Below are 18,217 nucleotides of genomic sequence, written 5' to 3'. Positions count from 1 at the left end.
TATGTAATCAATGTAATCAATGTAATCAATATTCTATGTGCCATAATACTCAATAAAATAAATGGCCAATACGTGAATAAAACAAAAAATAAAATGAATAACTACACTGAATGCAATAAAGAGTCAACATATGTATGTAAACATAAATAATGTATATAAAATATACATGAAAAAGATGTTTTCTAGTGCTGGGGATCGATTTCAGGCCTAAGGAACAGACTTGAATTTCTTGACTTCACGGGGGTGAGCTTCCCCTTCCCACACAGTGCAACAGAGTTACCCAGACCATGAGTTCCAATCCCAGTCCTTTCAGAAAAAATGGCACCTTCATACAATGTGACACCCAATTCTTAGATATTTCATTATGCCTCCATTTAATGAATATGATTGTTTAAATGCTTCATAAAGTGTTAGTTTAAAATTGATTAGAGTCCTAGGATATAATTGTGTATTATTTTATCCTAGAATCGTTCAAGAACTGCCCATTCAATCATGACATATATCACATTCCATTGGTATTCATATGGATAGGAATAAGTTTCTTAAGATCTCCTGCCATTTGGAGGTGGCAGGAACAGGATTCAAACTGTGGGCTCCAGCTTCCACCATTTAATCCTCAGGATAGGGAACTCACAAGTCTGCCCAAGAACATCAGCAATACCAATGATTAGGCAGGCACCCGTGGCTCTCAGTAGTTCTCCTTAATACTTACAAGTCTGTGATAGGAGGATCATGGTCAAAGTCACCCTTGTCCAACTTCAGTGCCATCCAAGTCAGAAGTAGAGTCGTGTGGCTCCAGAGGTTGAGGGCTAGCCTTGAGCAAAAGCAGCTCAAGGACTGTGCCCAGATCCAGAGTTAAAGGTCCAGGACTGGCAACAAACAGACATACAGAACAATCTGTGCAGCCATCCAGCTAAAGCAGGTCACCTTCGTTTCCCCAGCAGGATTGGACAGAGTTTCCTTGGAAAGCAGCTGCTCTCATCTTGACTCCACCCATTCTGCCTGCATCAAAGTATTCTGGTCACATCTCCATTCTTTCATGGTTCTTTCTGAACAATGGGATACAAGAATGGAGGCCACACCCAAATTCCATGCTGCCCAGAAGGACCAGGATTCCCTCTGTTGGTTGACACCACTACCAGCAGTTGAGGAAAGTAGAGGTGGCTAAGTGGTGAGCAAGAGACTCCAGGTGACTTTGGAGTAGAGTACGAAATTGACATCCTAATCAGTGAGTGGGAGAAGACAGGGTTTCCCAGAGCCTGGGAACGTGGCCAGCCCATCTTTCCCATCCTAGCGCTCAGATGTCTGAAACAAGACTCCATGAGAAAGCTGTGGGGATGAAACTGCCACCAGGACACCGGTAGAAGAATCCTCCTGACAGATCTGCAACATTCAAGAAAACAAAGAACATGAAAAAGGGAAGGGTCCCGCCAAAGGTGATGCCCATCACTGGCCTCCCGTGCCTTTGGACACAGTCACAGCCACGAGGTTCCAGAGTGTCAATGGTCCTGATACCACCAAGGATCTGCAGAGGTGCTACTGACACGTGGTGCCCACCCTGGATCCCAGCAAAAGAAGAAACCAGGCACTCTATGCCAAGATCCAACCACTGAAGCAGGAAAAGTCAGACCTGCAGGATCAATGGAAGAAAAAGAGGCAGAAGATAGCCCAGGTGCATGCAGCACCTAAAATGGAGCTAGAGATCCACAAGGCACCCATACAGAGTTTGATTTCCGCAGAAGGCAATTTACAATGTGGACCCGCCTGCATGCAGCAGGTGGCCAATGACACAGAAAGGGAGCACGAAGCTCTCACCAGCTGCCTGCAGGCCGCAGAGCAGTGCATGGTAGAGCTGGAGATGTCGGCTTCTGTGGTTACTGATCACAGAATGAGACTGAAATGTTCTTTGAACAGCTGCATGTGGTGACCCTTCTGCTCAAGGAAGGCGAGAAGCTTCGATGACCTGGAGCAAGTGAACTCAAAGTTACAGGAGAAGCTGGATGTGCTCTGGACAATAGGGAGAAAGGAATCTGCAAGTTCCAACAAGCACTGGTGGGGCATGAAGAATTGAAGAGACTACTAGACAACGTGAGCTGACTGGTGAGCACAGCGAATCTAGAGAGACACCTTCACAGAAGACCTGAGCATTGAGAGGACCACGTGGAAGGAGGAGGCCCGGCAGCTGACCCAGAAGGTAAAAAAACTGACAGAGGAGAAGGAGCGAGGGTCGAGGCAGGTGTTCGGCCTAGAGAATACTGGAAGAACCATGGCCCATCTCAGGCTGAGTGGCAGTTCCAGGCCCAGGCCTACTGCACAAAGATGGAGTTGAAAAACCTGGAGGAATAACTTCACATCCAGATCTAGGAAAACCAGAGGCTCCATCTCCAGAACGCAGAGCAGCAGGAGCAATTGTGCAGACTGGAGGAGAAGGCCAAGGATTGGCAGGAGATCCCCGAGACCCCATGATGTGCATATGTGTGTGACAGACAGCTGGAGGAACAGCTGGCCCTGCTGTGGGAGGCTCTCCACAGGGTGATCAGTGAGGAGAAGGAGCTCGCCAGCATCCTAGACACAGCAGCAGGTAAAGAAACACCTGTGGGAACAGCTGGTACACACAGAGGAGAAGAGAGAGGAATGGAAAGAAGTGGCTGAGAGAGAAAGAAAGCCAAGCATCTCAGGATCAGCAGGAGCAGTCCCTGGCCCCGCTGCAGGAGCTCAGAGCCATCTATGAGCGGCACATCACCACCAATTAGCGGCTTAGCTCCGAGAAGGAGGCCCTGCAGCAGCACATAGAGAGGCAGACCCAACTCCTGGAACAGCTGAATAAAGTGCACAGCCCGACCAACTGAGGAAACCAGGTGGTGCCCTCAAAGTGGCAGGACACTCTCAAGTGCCTGAAAGTAATCAGACCACAGGAGGAGCGGCTGCAGGCCCAGCTGAGCTTCCTGGTGTTCCTTGGGAAAGGGGAAGTCTAAAACCCTGGAGAAGCAAAAGGAGAGGAGTCGACTCCCCACCAAATGACCATTGCAGAGGATGGAGACATTCCCCAAACTGAGAGGGACATGGATTTGTGAGCACTCTTAGTGGCTGAAATCCACAGGGGGAAACTCCTGCACCAGGAGTGGCAGGCCTGCTGCAGGCACCAGGTTCACTTGGCAGCTCAGTGCCAGAGAAAGCTTGAGCCACAAGCACTCCATCCCATGAGCTGGCACCACAGCTGTGTGGGGATGGGAAACGGGACACGTGGGCGTCTGAGAAGAAATTATACTTTGTCCATGACCTGCCTAATAAAATGGACTTCCATAGTCCAGCGGGTGATCTTCAACATAGATGCAGCCAGCTGTCGGCACAGATCGCACTGTTGAGGACTCCCTCATGGCATGTAAAGAGCAGATGTTCATTCTGGCTGAGCTGTATCAGAAGAAACCTGAGCGTGTGCACCAGCTGTCCTAGGAGAAGATGGAGAAATGGAGAGGGCTGTGGGAGCCATTGTCACTCCTCACAAGGGAAGACATGGACAACGGGCTCCTGATGCCAGCACAGGCTGAGTCTACTGTCACTGCCGCCGCTTTGGATGACTCCAGGCTCCAGGGCGGGCGAAATGAGGGAGGAGAAGAAAGGTTTTAAAGAATTGCCACTTCAACACAGTGTGGAAACTACCAGAAGGGAGATCAAGATTCCCAACCCCATAGAGGACTCCCCCACAAAGCACATCCTGCCGCAGCTGCCCCACATCCAGAGCTACCCACAGCTCATGGGCTCAGTTGAGGAACAGTCCCTCCCTTTCTTCTGTAGACTGATGTAGATGATGACTACGTGACATGATGATTCTCCAAAGCCTCAGCAGCCACCATAAGTAGGTGGCCAGGTGGCCTTCTCTCAGGCCTCCATCTGCTGGGCCATGGAAAGGGTAAACTGCAGGTTGGGTAGGCCAAAGGCTGCTGGGAGGTGGCCCATATTCAAGGGACATCTATTGGTGGCCAGGGAAGAGGCCCATGCTATGCTTATCACAAAGAAGAAATTGTTTTCAAAGGCAAAACAAGCCTTCAATAAAGATTGTTCTTCCAGTCCTGGAGCTTGAACTCAGGTTCCTGAGCTCTTTGTCTCATGGCTAGCACTCTACCACTTGAGCCACAGGGCCACTTCTTGTTTTCTGATGGTTCATCGATGATAAGAGTCTCACACACTTTCCTGCCCAGGCTGGCTTTGAACCATGATCCTCCAGATCTCAGCTTCCAGATTAGCTAGAATGATAGGCATGATCCACCAGTGCCCAGCTTTTGATACCTTTTGAAGGCATCTTGGCGAGTCTGTAAAAGGAGACCTAAAGGGCCTGGATAGACCTTGACCCAGTCAAGGAGCTGGGTGGGGGAAGGCTGACCTTCTAGCCATTCTGTTCCCCAAAATTAAAAATGCCAGGTGGTGTTGGATGCATCAAACACCTAGGCCAATAGCCACCAGACTCAGTGGGGAAAAGGTAGAGAATACCCAAAGATTTCAGTGTAGAAATCCTTGATTTTGCATGCATGTGGTGTGTGTGCGTGTGTGTGTGTGTGTGTGTGTGCGCGTGTGTGTGTGTGTGTGTGTGTGTGTGTGTGTGTGTGTGTGTGTGTGTGAACTCAGGGCCAAGGCTCTATCCCTGAGTTTTCTTGCTCAAGACTAGTGCTCTGCCACTTGTGCTTTTCAATGGTTAATTGTAGGTAAGTCTCAAGGACTTTCCTGTCCAGGGTGGCTTCAAAGCGTGATGGGAGCCCCAGGGAAACAAGATTAAATACAACTGATACAATACTTATGGTGGACAAATCCTGCCTCCTGGTGGAACATGCATCCCTCTGCCATCATGGAGGACTATCGTCCTCTAGAGTTCAATTTGGGAAAGTGACCAGGGCCAACCTGACTTTCGCTCACCCTGAGTGATGATTCCAGAGCAGATCTGTTCCACCTTAGGCCAAGAGAGCTCCAGTAGGCCCTGCTCCTAGGGGCACAAGGAAGTGAGAAGTCAGCTCCAGGGCCAGCTAGGAGCCTTTGCCCATGGACACCCCAACTTGGCCTTCCTGATTACCATAAGACCTGTCAAAGAACAACCCAAAAAAAAAAAACAAACCAAAATTGGATCTGTGAATCAAAGTGGTAGAGTTCTAGCATTGAACCAAAGAGCTCAGGGACAGGGGCCCCAAGCTTTGAGTTCAAGACCCCCAGCTGACCTTCCCCCATAAAACACACATTAGCTAAATGTGAACTAGTAGGATTTGTGAAGTGTTTCTGAAGAATGATGATACTGCAGAAAGTACCCGAATTCTAATGACAACTGAACTTGTGACATACAGGTATGTGCTGAGTCCTTCACAAGGTGCTATTTTCTGAGTCCTTCCCACATAGGGTGTTTTTTCTGAGTCTTCAAAAACCATTCTGTGTGCTGAGTCATCCCAAAGGGTGCTATGTTCTGAGTCCTTGAGAAGAGTAGGCTGTGCTGGATTTTTCAAAGGGTGCTGTGTGCTGAGTCCATTACACAATGTACTTTATGCTGAGTCCTTCAAAAGTGTGGGATGCTAATTCATCCCAAATGGTGTTATGTGCTGACCGCTTGAGAAGGGAGGGACAGGTGAATTTTTCAATGGGTGCTGTGGGCCCATTCCTTTACACAGGGTACTTTTGCTGAGTGCTTCAAAGAGGGCTGTGTGCTGAGTTATCTCAATGGGTGCAATGTGCTGCATCCTTGAGAAGAGAGGATGAGGTGAGTGCTATGTGCCGAGTCCTGTAGACAGTGATCTGTACTGTCTTTCAAATAGCGGTGTGTGTTGAGTTCTTCCACAAGGTGGTATGTGCTGAGTCCTTCAAAACTGTGCTATGTGCTGAGTTTTTCAATGTGTCCTGTGCACTGAGTGTTTTACACAGGGTGCTACATACTCAGCCCTTCAAAGGGTAGTGTGTATGGAGACTTAACACAGGATGCTATATGCTGAGTCCTGGGAAAGGGTGCTACGTGCTGAGTTTTTCAAAGTGTGCCATGCACTGAGTCCTATACACTGCATGCTATGGATTCCCTCCTTCAGCGGGTGCTGTGTGCTGAGTCATCCCAAAGGCTATTATATGCTAAGTCCTTCAAAGGGCACATTGTGCTGAGTCTTTTACTCAGGGTGCTTTGTGATGTTTTTTGAAGTATGCTGTGTGCTGAGTCATCCAAAAGGGTGCTATGTTCTGAGTCCTTGAGAGGTAGTTTTCCCCAACAATCTCTCTCAGTCTCTCTGTCTCTCAGTCTCTCTGTCTCTGTCTCTGTCTCTGTCTCTCTCTGTCTTTCTGTCTCTCTCTCTCTCTCTCTCACTGTGCATGTGCTTGATATGTGGAGTGGAGAGGCTTGGAGGAGAGTCTCCTCTTGTTGTGGGGCTGAGGGGAGATTCGATCCCCTGAGCAAGTGCTAGGGTTGGTGGGGAGTGCTGAGTTGAAGTGAGGCTGTAATTCCCATGGCCTGGAAGCCTTAGGGCCCAGTCAGGGCTGCTCTTGTGGGCAAGGGTAGGGGGCAGAGCCAAGGGGAAGAGGGGACTGGGCCGAGGGGAGGAGGAGGCAGGGCTCAGGGGCCTCACTGTGGAGGCAGCAGTGGCCAGGATCTCACAGGGGCAGGTGCGCATACACAAAGGGTGTGAGGCGGCCTGCGAGAGAAGTGGAGGTAGAGAGAGAGAGCAGAGAGTAGCTAGACAGGCACGAGGGGAAGTGGCTTCACATGCTCTGTTCGTGGATCAATAGAAAAATAGCCAAAATGAGAAAAAGGCAACAAATGTACAGCCAAGAAGAATATAGTTAGAATAAAGGTAGAGGCAATAAAGGTGCAGGGAAATGTATAGGAAGCCTTGAACCAACACCCCCTTCCTGCAGGCATGCTTCCATGAAGCTTATGCTTTGTCTGGCATGATCTCTCATGCAGATTCAGCAGGAGGTGTCATGGAAATTCTTCCTTTTTTATTTTTTTATTGAAGATCATGAATGTCTTGGTTCACAGAAGAGACAAATCTAAAGATCATCCGGAAAATGACTGGAAATATAAGAATAAGAATTGGGAGAATTGATCTGACAATGGCAATTATAATTATTACATGAATCCAATCCAGAGGATTGAGGGCCTCCACGTTATGCTTAAATAACACTGCCAAAGATTGTAAATTTTTTACATCTGAATGAGCTTTACTAACTGCTGTAATTTTGTCCTGTAAAACCTCCATAACATTAGAGATATCTTTATCTATCCAAACTCCTAACAAATGATTTTTGGTGGCATTCCAATTAAAAGAAAATTTATATTTTAGAGCAGTAACACAGATATATTTAAAACTAGCCTGACATTTACCTAAGAGTTGTGTTTTTAAATTTTGGACTTCCTGACCTATAGACAGAACCACTTCCTCCAGAGCATTTATTTTCATTTCTAACTTTTTATCTATAATTTATTGTTTTACTAGGGCTAATGAAATATTTTTGCTTAAATCAGTAACAAAACGAGCAGTGTTTACTTCATTTATTAAGGCTGCTGTAGAAATCACTAAAGAGCTAATTATTGTTATTAAAGCACTTATTCCTAAAATCAAGGCCGCAACAAAGCGTTCTGGCTGCAACATAATATCCAGAGATTTCAACATTTGTAAAGCAGAATTTTTAAACCAAGGGTCATTTTATAGATCTACACGTAACATTACATTCGAAGGTCTTTTTAAAATAAAAATTACAGAATATGTTTTACCCAGAGAAGAAGTAAAACAATTAGTAAAAATAAAATCTTTACAGCTAATATAATAAGATTTTCCTTGATTAATAATGATTAAATTATCTAGTTTTCCAGCTAAAATTCCCATAGGATAACCCACACATGCTCTTACCCCAATTGCAGTACTCTTAGTTTCCTTGGGCTTTTTCAGTAAAATCATGGTTTTTGCTGCAAAAATTCTGAACAAATCCAGCTGAATGCCCGTTTTATTGTGAAAGGGACAGTGACTAACCAAAATGGAAGCCACCCACCCGGGAGTGAGCCATCTTTTCAGGGGTTCCCCGTGCGTATCAGGAGCATAGCCATTCAACTTTGATGAATTATGTTTTAAGTAGCAGGCATAATCATAATCGGGGTTAGCAATGGAAAAATCAAAAATACTATCTGGTGCCCAATAGGATTATAAAAAAGAGGCCTTTTGAAATCCACATTCCCACCATTTTGGTGAGGTAATTAATGCATCCCCAAACTGATCCTTGTCATGATATTTTCGTAGGCAGTTACCTAAATGTATATTACTCTTGGGAATGAAAAAGGATTCATTATAAGTATGAAAGTCTAATGTCATCATGCCAATTTCCCACATCAATCTTTTTTTGAACTTTTTATCATTGGATTGATCAAGGGCATCAGTCAAAAAAGTTCTATAGTTTATAGGCAAACACCCAGGGAGATTTTCTCCTGATAGCGTTATACAAATTGGAGTGGTATCTGTCATTCCTTCATAATTAATTGTTTGAGAAGTCATATGAGAATTAGAATAGTCCTCCAAAACCCCTAGCAGGTCACTATTATTTGTCATTACTTAAATCTTCATCCCTCCCATCGCACGGGATATAGAAGAGGAGGATTAGGAACATATGCCCTGTATTGTTCTCCTGAAACAGACACTGACTGCATAGCAATAATGGCAAGCATAGGAAGAAACATATTTTCAACTGTGATAGTCTTTACCGTAGAAACCACAATCTCCTCCGCAGAATGGGTGATCTTCTTAATTTGTTACCAGGTTGGTGGTTGAGCTTTTTTTGTTTTCTTTGCCTGTTGAGGAGAAAGGTGAAGACTTTTGAGCTTCTGCATCGTTTTCTTCATTTGCATCTTCTGTTTTTGTTTTTGTTTTTTTGTTTTTTTTTTGTTTTTTTTTTTTGTTGGGTTTCTCTTATCTTTGTAGAGGCACACGAGTCGGTTGAGATTCCAGATGGGTGACTCGGCATCCTGTGGAAACACACATGTATACCCTCTTCCCGAGGTGATTAATACATCAGGCCCTTTCCAGGTGCCTGTGAGCAAATCTTTCCTTTTAACTTTTGGCTGAACTTTAAATCCAATTTCGCTCCAATGTTTTTGCATAAGTGTAAGTTTTTGTTCATTAGTATTAAGGTGATTAATTACAAATAAAGCATGATGGTTTCTCTAGTTAATAAGTCAGCCATCATATTTCCAAATGAAAGAGGTGGGAAACCGCCATCTATTCCCTATAATGTAAGCTGGACCAAACTCAGTCATAACTGTTGTGGTAATCTTTCTTTTCCTTTTATTATCAGAGGTCCCTTTTTCTATAACTCTCTGTGCTTTTGGGATAACTCCTTCTGGTTTAGTTTAATTCATTAATTCTGCCTATTGTAACATATCTGGAAATTTTATATTTCTATATTTACTATGAGGGAGCCGTAAAACTGCTTTTGAAGTTGCAGGAGTTTCTGGAGGCAGCTTCCCATCAGATGATATATTGATTAGGGAATTGTCCACATCTAATCTTTGGTCCTAGTCTTTATTATATAGAGAAGCCGTCTCTATTGGACTGGAAAGAAACAACATGCTCTGTTTACGGATCAATAGAAAAATAGCCAAAACAAGAATAAAGGCAGCAAATGTACAGCCAAGAAGAATATAGTAAGAATAAAGGTAGAGGCAATAAAGGTGCAGCCAAGTGTATAGGAAGCCTTGAACCAGCACCCCCTTCTGCAGGCATGCTTCCATGAAGCTTATGCTTTGCCTGGCATGATCTCTCAAGGAGACTCAGCAGGAGGTAATGTGGCAAATGGGGTCTGCTCTTAATCATGCAATAGGTGTGGGGTAATGAAACAGAACATGGTTCTCTTTCATCATTACCCAATCTCCATGATGAAGGGAATCCTTCACTCTATTCAGTTTTGCAGCTGGGGAAAATGAGGCATGGAGAAGCCAGGTGATCTACTCATGACCCCCAGTGCACAGGAAGCTTGGCCTGACTTCTCTGCCATGCTCCCTAGGACAGTGGGTGCTATGCAGTCCACTTCTTATGGTGGGAAGTCCACTGCTTGTCAGTCGTGGGGCTTGAACTCTGGGCCAGGGCACTGTACCCAAGCTCCTCAGATCAAGGCTAGTGCTCTACCACATGAGCCACAGGATCACTTCCGGTTTTCTGGTGGTTCTTTGAGGATAAGATTCTCACAGACATTCCTGCCTGGGCCAGCTCTGAACCATGATCTTCATATCTCAGCCTCCTGTGTAATTAGGATTATAGGCCTGAGCCACCGGCACCCGGCATAAGTGTAATTTTGTCCTTATTTATCTCTCTGTCTCTCTCTCACACAGGAACTGGTTGAATGGGTGTTGGAGGAGGTGGCCCAGCATCCCTATCTGACTGGAACCCAAGGTGGTCCTCTCATTCTGGTTGTGGGCTGTGGGTCAGGAGCTGTGTCGGTCACCCTGTTGAACCAGCTTCATGAGGTAAGCCCCTCTGTGCACTGTCTGGACCATGATGGTTATGCATTGCCCATCCCATCAGTCCTTCCCCAAATCCCTCTGCTAGACCATTGAAGGAAATTGGATGAGGAGGCATTGTCCCCCTGCTTAGCACTAACCTGGGCCTCTGACCCTCACCCTCACCTATCTGGTCAGACCCTGGTTATAAGACAATGAAAACACTCAGTGTCTACTATCCTTTGTTAGGGTGTGTCATTTTGGTTAGGGGGGCAGAGTGCAGAAAAAAAAAACCTAGACCTGAAACCTCCCGGGGTACGTTTGTTCTTGTGACAGAGCCCAGTCATTGCTGTGGATAAGGAGGAAGCCACCATCAGACTGACCCAGAACAATGCTGAAAGATAGGAAGGCTGTTAAAGTATCAAACCCACTCATGTCTGCTTCCCACTCCCAACAATGGGGTGCAGTGTGGGTGACTCAGCCCTGGGCCTAAGGGATTATAAATGGATGGTGGCGGTCAGGAGCTGGTGGCTCCGGCCCATCATCCTGGCTATTTGGGAAGCTGAGGTCTGATGGTCATGACTAAGAGCCAGCCCGGCCAGGAGAGTCCGTGAGATTCTTATCTCCCAAGAACAACCCCCCCTTCAAAACCCACACACAGAAAAGCCAGATTTGGTGTTGTGGCTCAAGTGGTAGATCCTCAGCCTTGAACAAAAGAAGCTCAGAGATAACCTGAATATAAGCCCTAGGACTCACAAATAATAATAAAATAAGTGAACTGTGTATACATTTTATCTGACAACCAAGACAGATGGATTCAGTCTTCACGCTGGTACCTGTAGCCAAAGATAAGGGGCTTCCCTTGATGTTCCCCAAAACTTCTCTTTCTCTCCTTTATCTGTCCAGGTTCGGTTGCAGGACATAATTCAGATCATCCCCCTGGATGTGACCTTAGGTACCCTCCCCCATTCGTCTTCCTTGGGGTGACTATTCTGGATGCACTCCCTGCTGGAAAGATGTGGTACCGGAGAGATGGGGGTAGGTATCCCCGACAGACTCCCACACACCCACACCCACACACCCACACACACCACTAGGCCTACTCAGACTAGCCTTTTCCAAAGACACTTTATCTCCTTGGATTAACTGACCTAGGAGAGGATCTTGATCCCCTGAAACTGATTACTTTAACTTGGGCTTGCTAGTTGAAAGGGGAGCAATAAAATAATAGCCTTTGGTGCCCGTCAACCGGGGCTAAGGCTCACACTGTCATCCTAGCTACTTGGGAGGCTGAAATCTGAGGTTCACAGTTTGAAGCCAACCATAAGCTAGAAAGCCTGTGAGACTCTACTTTCCATGGAACCACCAAAAAGCCTGAAGTGGAGCTGTGGCTCAAGTGGTAGAGCTCCAACCTTGAGCACGAAAATTCAGAGACAGCTCCCAGATCCTGAGTTCAACCCCACACAAAGAAACGGCCCCATCTTCTTGCCCACAGACTGCCTAAGCTTCGAGGGCCCTATCTCGGAGTGTGGTACAACACCTGTCCCTGGGTGGTGTATCAGTGCCTTCAGAAATCCGGTGGTGGAGCCCTTCCCCTTTGTGCATTCTCAACCCACACTGGATGGAAGACAGGGTGTGATAAGGCCAGAAACCTGCAGAGCAGAGAGGTTCCAGCTCTGCCAAGGTGATCAGAACGGGCTTCTTAGAGGCATCACTTGAAAAGGGGGTCTTGCTTAACAAGGAGGAGCTGACAGGAAGCACAGAGAGCAAAGTTGCAGCAGATGATGGAGAACATAGCAGAGCGTGTTCATTTCCAGCCAGGACTGTTGGTGGGAAACATGGTAGAGATGTGCAAGACTGTCTGGAGACAGGCCCGATGGGTCACAGAAGAACAGCTATGCAGGGCTGGGATTGTGTCTTAGAGGTAGAGGGCTTGCCTAGCATGCAGGAAACCCCGGGTTCGATTCCTAGGTCCTGCATACACAGAAAATGTCAGAAGTGGCACCGTGGCTCAGGTGGAAGTGCTCACCTGGAGCCAAAGAAACTTGGGGATACCACCTAGGCCCCAAGGCCAAGCCCAAGGGCTGTCAACATAAAATAGCTCTCCAAGGGTCCTTGGTGACCGGTGGATGGCTATGCCCTGTAGCTCTTAATAGATCATGCATGCTTTGTGTTTCCTTCTTTGACAGAAGTGAGCTAGACACTCCTTCTGCCCTGGAAACCCTGGACACATTATCAGCAACCCTCCCAACATCTTCCACTGGGACATGGAACAGCTGGCCCCAGAAATTCTCAGGTACTAGTTGATTGGGGCAGGGGGATACAGGGAAGGCACCAGAACTCCTAGTGGGTCTGATCTGTCCTGGACGACCAGGCCATCCATAGGAGGCAAATGGTAGCTTAGACAGGGCTAGTGATGTGGAGGGGCCCTTTAATGCCCATGGCCCCACCCAGACTCTGAGCTTCCCTTTGCTGTCCCCGAGGGAGGTAGAGGGGTGTCTAGGTGGTAACATCTAGAGGAGGACAAGCTGGAAATTCTGAAGGACAAGACACCTTAAGCTGTGTGCAGGTGGCTCACACCTGTCATCTCACACCTGTTATCCTGGCCACTCGGGAGGTTGAGATCCAGAGGATCTCATTTCCCAGACCAGGCAAGAGAGTCCCATGAGAGCCTCATCTCCAATCTGCAACTGGCAGTGGTACTGTGGCTCAAGTGGTCGAGCACTGGCCTTAAGGAAAATTAGAATTCAGGGACAGTACCGAAGCCCTGAGTTCAAACCCTGCAACCAAAATTCAAAGAAAGGAAGGAAGAAAGAAAGACACCCCTTCCTTGCTTGCAAGAGATGTTGAAGTAGTGAGGTTGCTGTGGTTGGGAGACCAGGTGCTGGCCTCACTGTACAGACATTTCTAAGAACTCCCCAGGTTTGCCCCAGTGTGAAACCACAGTAGGATGGATGGTGCCTTACCAAGAACTCTATAGGTCATGGCCTGTGGCAGGCAGGGAGTGGGTGAATGGGAGCAGGGGTGGGATATTAGGGTCAATTATATGCTCTCCATCCATGGAAGAATGGTTTTGGATGCTGGTGTAAAAGTGTGAACTGAAGGGTTGCATGTGGTTTGTGGCATGACCAGATGGGTTTCCCCTGGGTCTAAGAAGGTGGCTGAAGCCAGGCGCCGTTGGTGGCTCACACTGTGTCATCCTAGATACTCAGGAGGCTGAGATCTGATTGATGATCGTGGTTCAAAGCCAGCTTGGAAAGGAAAATCTGTGAGACTTTATCTCCAGTGAACTACCAGAAAGCCAGAAATGGCACTGTGGCTCCAGTGGTAGAGGGCCCACCTACAGCTGAAGAGCTGAGGGATTGTGCACAGGCCCAGAGTTCAAACCCCATGACAGACCAAAAATAAGGTAGCTGAGATTTCTGCATAGTTGTGTGTACATTTAGGAAATTCCAGGCTGTATTATGAGCCATTCCAGATGTGTGAGAGGCCATGAGTTTTGTCTTCAGTTGGTCTGAGGATAGTAGTACCATCTTCTTTGGGGTGGGATGTTCAGATTGCTCAGGGACTTCTGAGGCCTTGGGCTACTTGTGTGTGTGTGTGTGTGTGTATTTTTCCCTCTTCTTTCTCTGTCCACTTCCTGGGTGCCTGTTTGACTCTTTCTGCCTCAGATGGTGCCCCTCCTCCATGCCGACCTTGTGCTTTAGCACCCTATCAAGGTCAACAATGAGTCTTAAATTGCCAGAGGCCTGCATTTCAGCGTTACTTTGAGACCCAAGTCTGGCCTGTCCAAATCTTTGGGCACCGCCAGGGGATTCTGGGCCAGCAGGGCCGGCTGGCATAGGGTCTCCCCTGCCTCTGTGGGTCCTTAGTCATTCGATGTCCTGTTCTTTTTCTCAGCTGGGCTTCTGGCTGCATGTCCCTCTCTTTAGGCTGGCAGTGAAGTGGAGAAAAGGGGGTTTCTGGTGGCTCTGGCCAACTTGAGCTTGATATCTGACTGAAGGCTGCCCATGCAAGGAAGGTCCGGGGATACATGGGAGGTGAGGCCAAAGTGGCTTAGAAGTATCCGTTGGTGTCTAGGAAATGTCAACGTAACTTGTTGCAGGAAAGTCTATCTTCCTGCCCCAGCTTGGTCTCTCAGGTCGTTCTAGAATATTCTGGATGACCAGAATACAGAGGCACAGATTTTAGATTCTACGTACAGGGAACTGGGGCATGAGAAACTGGTATGGCCAATACCTCAATGTTCTGGGGCATTAGCCTTGACCTGGCTATGCCCCTCTTGTTAAAAGTTCTCTTAATCCAGTGCTGGCCACACACCGGCCACTTGTGGCAGTGCTATAAAAGTGGCAGGAGTGGAAGTGAGATCAAGGGGTGACCGAAATCTGGATTTATGGCCTGATTGGGGGTGAGGTGGAGGCAAAGTGTGTCTGTAAAAAAAAATCTTAGAGCTGGAACTCAGGGCCTAAGCACTTTCCCTGAGCTTCCTTTGTTCAAAGCTTAAACTGTGTCACTTGAACCACAGCTCACCTTTCATCTTTTTTAGTAGTTTACTGGAGAGAAGAGTCTCACATGCTTTCCTGCCTGGGCTGGCTTCAAGCCACCATCCTTAGAGCTCAACATCGTAAGTAGGTAGGATTGCTGGTATGAACCATTGGGACCTCCTAAGGATGTTGTTGTGTGTGCTTTTTTGTGCATGAGTGTGTGTGTGTGTGTGTGTGTGTGTGTATTTGCGTGAGTGTGTGTGTATGTGTGTGTTCGTGCGTCTACCGAGGCTTGAACTCAGAGCCTATGTGGTATCCTTTAGCTTGTTTGCACAAGATTTGTGCTCTACCACTTGAACTACAGTACACATAAGCTCCCAGCAGCCCCTGACTGTGTCTGGGCCATGGCAGTAAGTTCCATGGGACCTGCCCCTACATCCATGCACAGGGCCACAGGACCAAGGGAAATGTCACTATGGATGCTCTTTTATAGTCGGCCCACGACTGAAGACCTTCATTGGACCTCAAGCACTGGTGAGCCCTGGAACTCCAGGGATAGCGAATGCTACAAGCACCAGCCAGCCGGCTCTGGATTCCTGAACCCACAACTCTTTCATGAGCCCAACTCAACACCCACCGGACGTGTGCCGGACAGATTTGCACTCTTATGATATCTACATGAGTAGGCTTTACCTGCCATGTCACCTTCTGCCGCTCCTGGCCCAGAACCGTGGTCTGAGACATTGATTTACTGCTCAGACCCACACTGCACCCATGACAGATTTCATTATGATGAGCCAGACAATGACCTCCATGCCCCAAGGCTGGACACTTCCCTGATAATGTGGCTCAATCTGTAGGCAAAAGCCTCCAAATGGGCTGCTCTCAAGACTTGTAGGATACCTAGACATTGGGAGAAACTCAGGGGCCCACTGGAAAATACTCTGCTTAGAACCACTAAGTGAGATCCAAGCAGGCCAGGTGTTGGTCATGGGTTGCTGTCACCTAGCTTCAGCTTACCACTTGAGCCAGAGGGCCACTTCCAGGTTTCTGGAGTTTCAGAGTCCCCAGACTTTCCTGCCTGGGCTGGCTTTGAACCGGGACCCTCACATCTCAGGCTCCTGAGGAGCTAGGAGGACAGGCATGAGCCACCAGTGCCTGGCTGATCTGGCCTTTCACAACAGTCGACTAGGAGCTCCTGAAAGCTTTTCTTTATTTTTTTTTTGCTAGAACTGGCCTTGAACTCAGGACTGGGCTCCGGTCTCCTAACTTTTTCCTTGAGGTTGGCACTTTACCACTTGAGCCATAGCACAATTTCTGGCTTTGGGTATTTCACTGGCAAGAAGAGTCTCACTAAATTTCCTCCTCTGAGCTGGCTTTGCCCCACGATCTCTGAACCCAGTCTCCTGAGTAGCTAGGATTTACAGGAGTTGAACCACTGTTAACATTGGGCTAGAAGCTTTTCTTAAGCAAGAGTTCTTCCCTGCATTTGCCCTGACTCCTCAATGCAAAGGATGCCTGAGTGTCAGGAGCTGTGAAAAATAGGCTTCCAGCCACAAGAAATGGCTGAGGTCCATGGTGAAAAGTCAAGCTAATCTTCCCCCTGGGCCTCATTCTGGGACCCCATCCTCTTCCCTCCCAGTGACTCAAGTACAAACCTTGACCCAGACTCGCATGTCCTGCCAGATTTGTCTGAAGCCACAGAACCTCCATTCCACCCACACCACCTGCTCTACACCATACCTCAGGACCTTTGCCCATGTTGTACCTTCTGCATGAGGCTCTCTATCCTGTTTCACTCCTTAGAACTTCTGTGGAATTTTGGCACTGGTTATATCACCTGCTGGAGCAAGTCTTCCCTTCCTTTTTCCCTCAAGATATGGAAATTGTGCAGGCTAACTGGCAAATGCTCTATCTTGGTGTGTGTGTGTGTGTGTGTGTGTGTGTGTGTCTGTGTGTGTGTCTGTGTGTGTGTCTGTGTGTCTGTGCCAGTCTTGGGGTTTGAATTCATGGCCTGGACACTATCCCTGAGCTTTTGTGCTCAAAGCTAGCACTCTACTCCTTGAATCCCAACTCTACTTCTGGCTGTTTGGGTGTTTAATTAGACAAAATTGTTTCATATAGACTGTCCTGCTTGTAATTGTGATCCTCAGAACTCAGCCTCCTGAGTAGCTTAGATTACTGGGGTGAGCCACAAGCACCTGCCCTCTACCTCTTTCCTCTAACCTCGGCCCTCCTGAGTCCCAGAAGAATATGTCTCACCATGCTCCCTTTTATTTTTTTGCCAGTGTTGGGGCATGAACTCAAGCTATGGGCATGTTCCTTAGATTCTTTTGCTCAAGGCTAGTCACAGTGCCACGTTTGGCTTTTTCTGTTTGTGTGGTACTGAGGAATTGAAACCAGGGCTTCGTGCCTATTAGTTAAGCACTCTACCGCTAAGCCATATTTGAAGCCCAAGGCTGACTTGTAATAGGAGTTATGAGGGTAGGATTTATTGGCTTACCCTTTGGCATAGAAATCGCTGACTATTTCATAACGTTGCCAAGATTTGGGACCAGTCAATGACTCGGTAATGAGGAATGATGAATGAGTGAGAGCCACCAGGCCACAGAGGCCTAGGCTCACATCCTACAGAGGGATAGAGAATATAGATCCAGAAACTTCGACCACTCCTGGAGGCAGTGGCTGGCTGCTAGGTGTCCCAATGGGACACCTCAGCTAGAACATAATGCATCCATTGCACACACCAGCCTAGGCAAAGCCTTCGGGGCTTCAGTTATTAAATGGCAGAGGGATGCTTTGTTCAAGCTGCCGGCTCATACTTAGTACTCTCTGAGGGCTTGTCCCAGCCGGCCCAGGGGCTGCTGGGCATGGGCAACCTGCTGAATGCCCATCATCCATACATCATCCATGCATACACAGAGACATGGAGTTACTGCTCCCTTTTTTTTTGGGGGGGGGGTGCAGGTATGGGGTTTAACTATGAGCCTAGGCCTTGTCCCTTAGCTACTTTTGCTCAGGGGAAGCACTATGCAACTTGAGCTACAGCCCCACTCATGGTGTTATTTTTTTCCTGTGATCTCTTAGAAATAAGAGTGTTGCCGACTTTCCTGCCCTGGCTGAATTCAAATTGGCATTTGCTACATCTCAGCCTCCTGAGGAGCTAGGATTACAGGCAGGAGCCGCTGACATCTGGGTTTCTTTTCTTCCTGTTGTTCTTTTTTAAATCGTGACAGTCTGAAATCTTCAAGGTGTCATTCCAATGGTTTGCATTCGAAGTAAACTACCCAGTCCT

This window comes from Dipodomys spectabilis, unplaced genomic scaffold (genome assembly GCF_019054845.1).
Source record: "Dipodomys spectabilis isolate Male_0828 unplaced genomic scaffold, ASM1905484v1 ptg000454l, whole genome shotgun sequence".
Taxonomy (NCBI): Eukaryota; Metazoa; Chordata; class Mammalia; order Rodentia; family Heteromyidae; genus Dipodomys; species Dipodomys spectabilis.
This window is presented reverse-complemented; position numbering follows the sequence as displayed.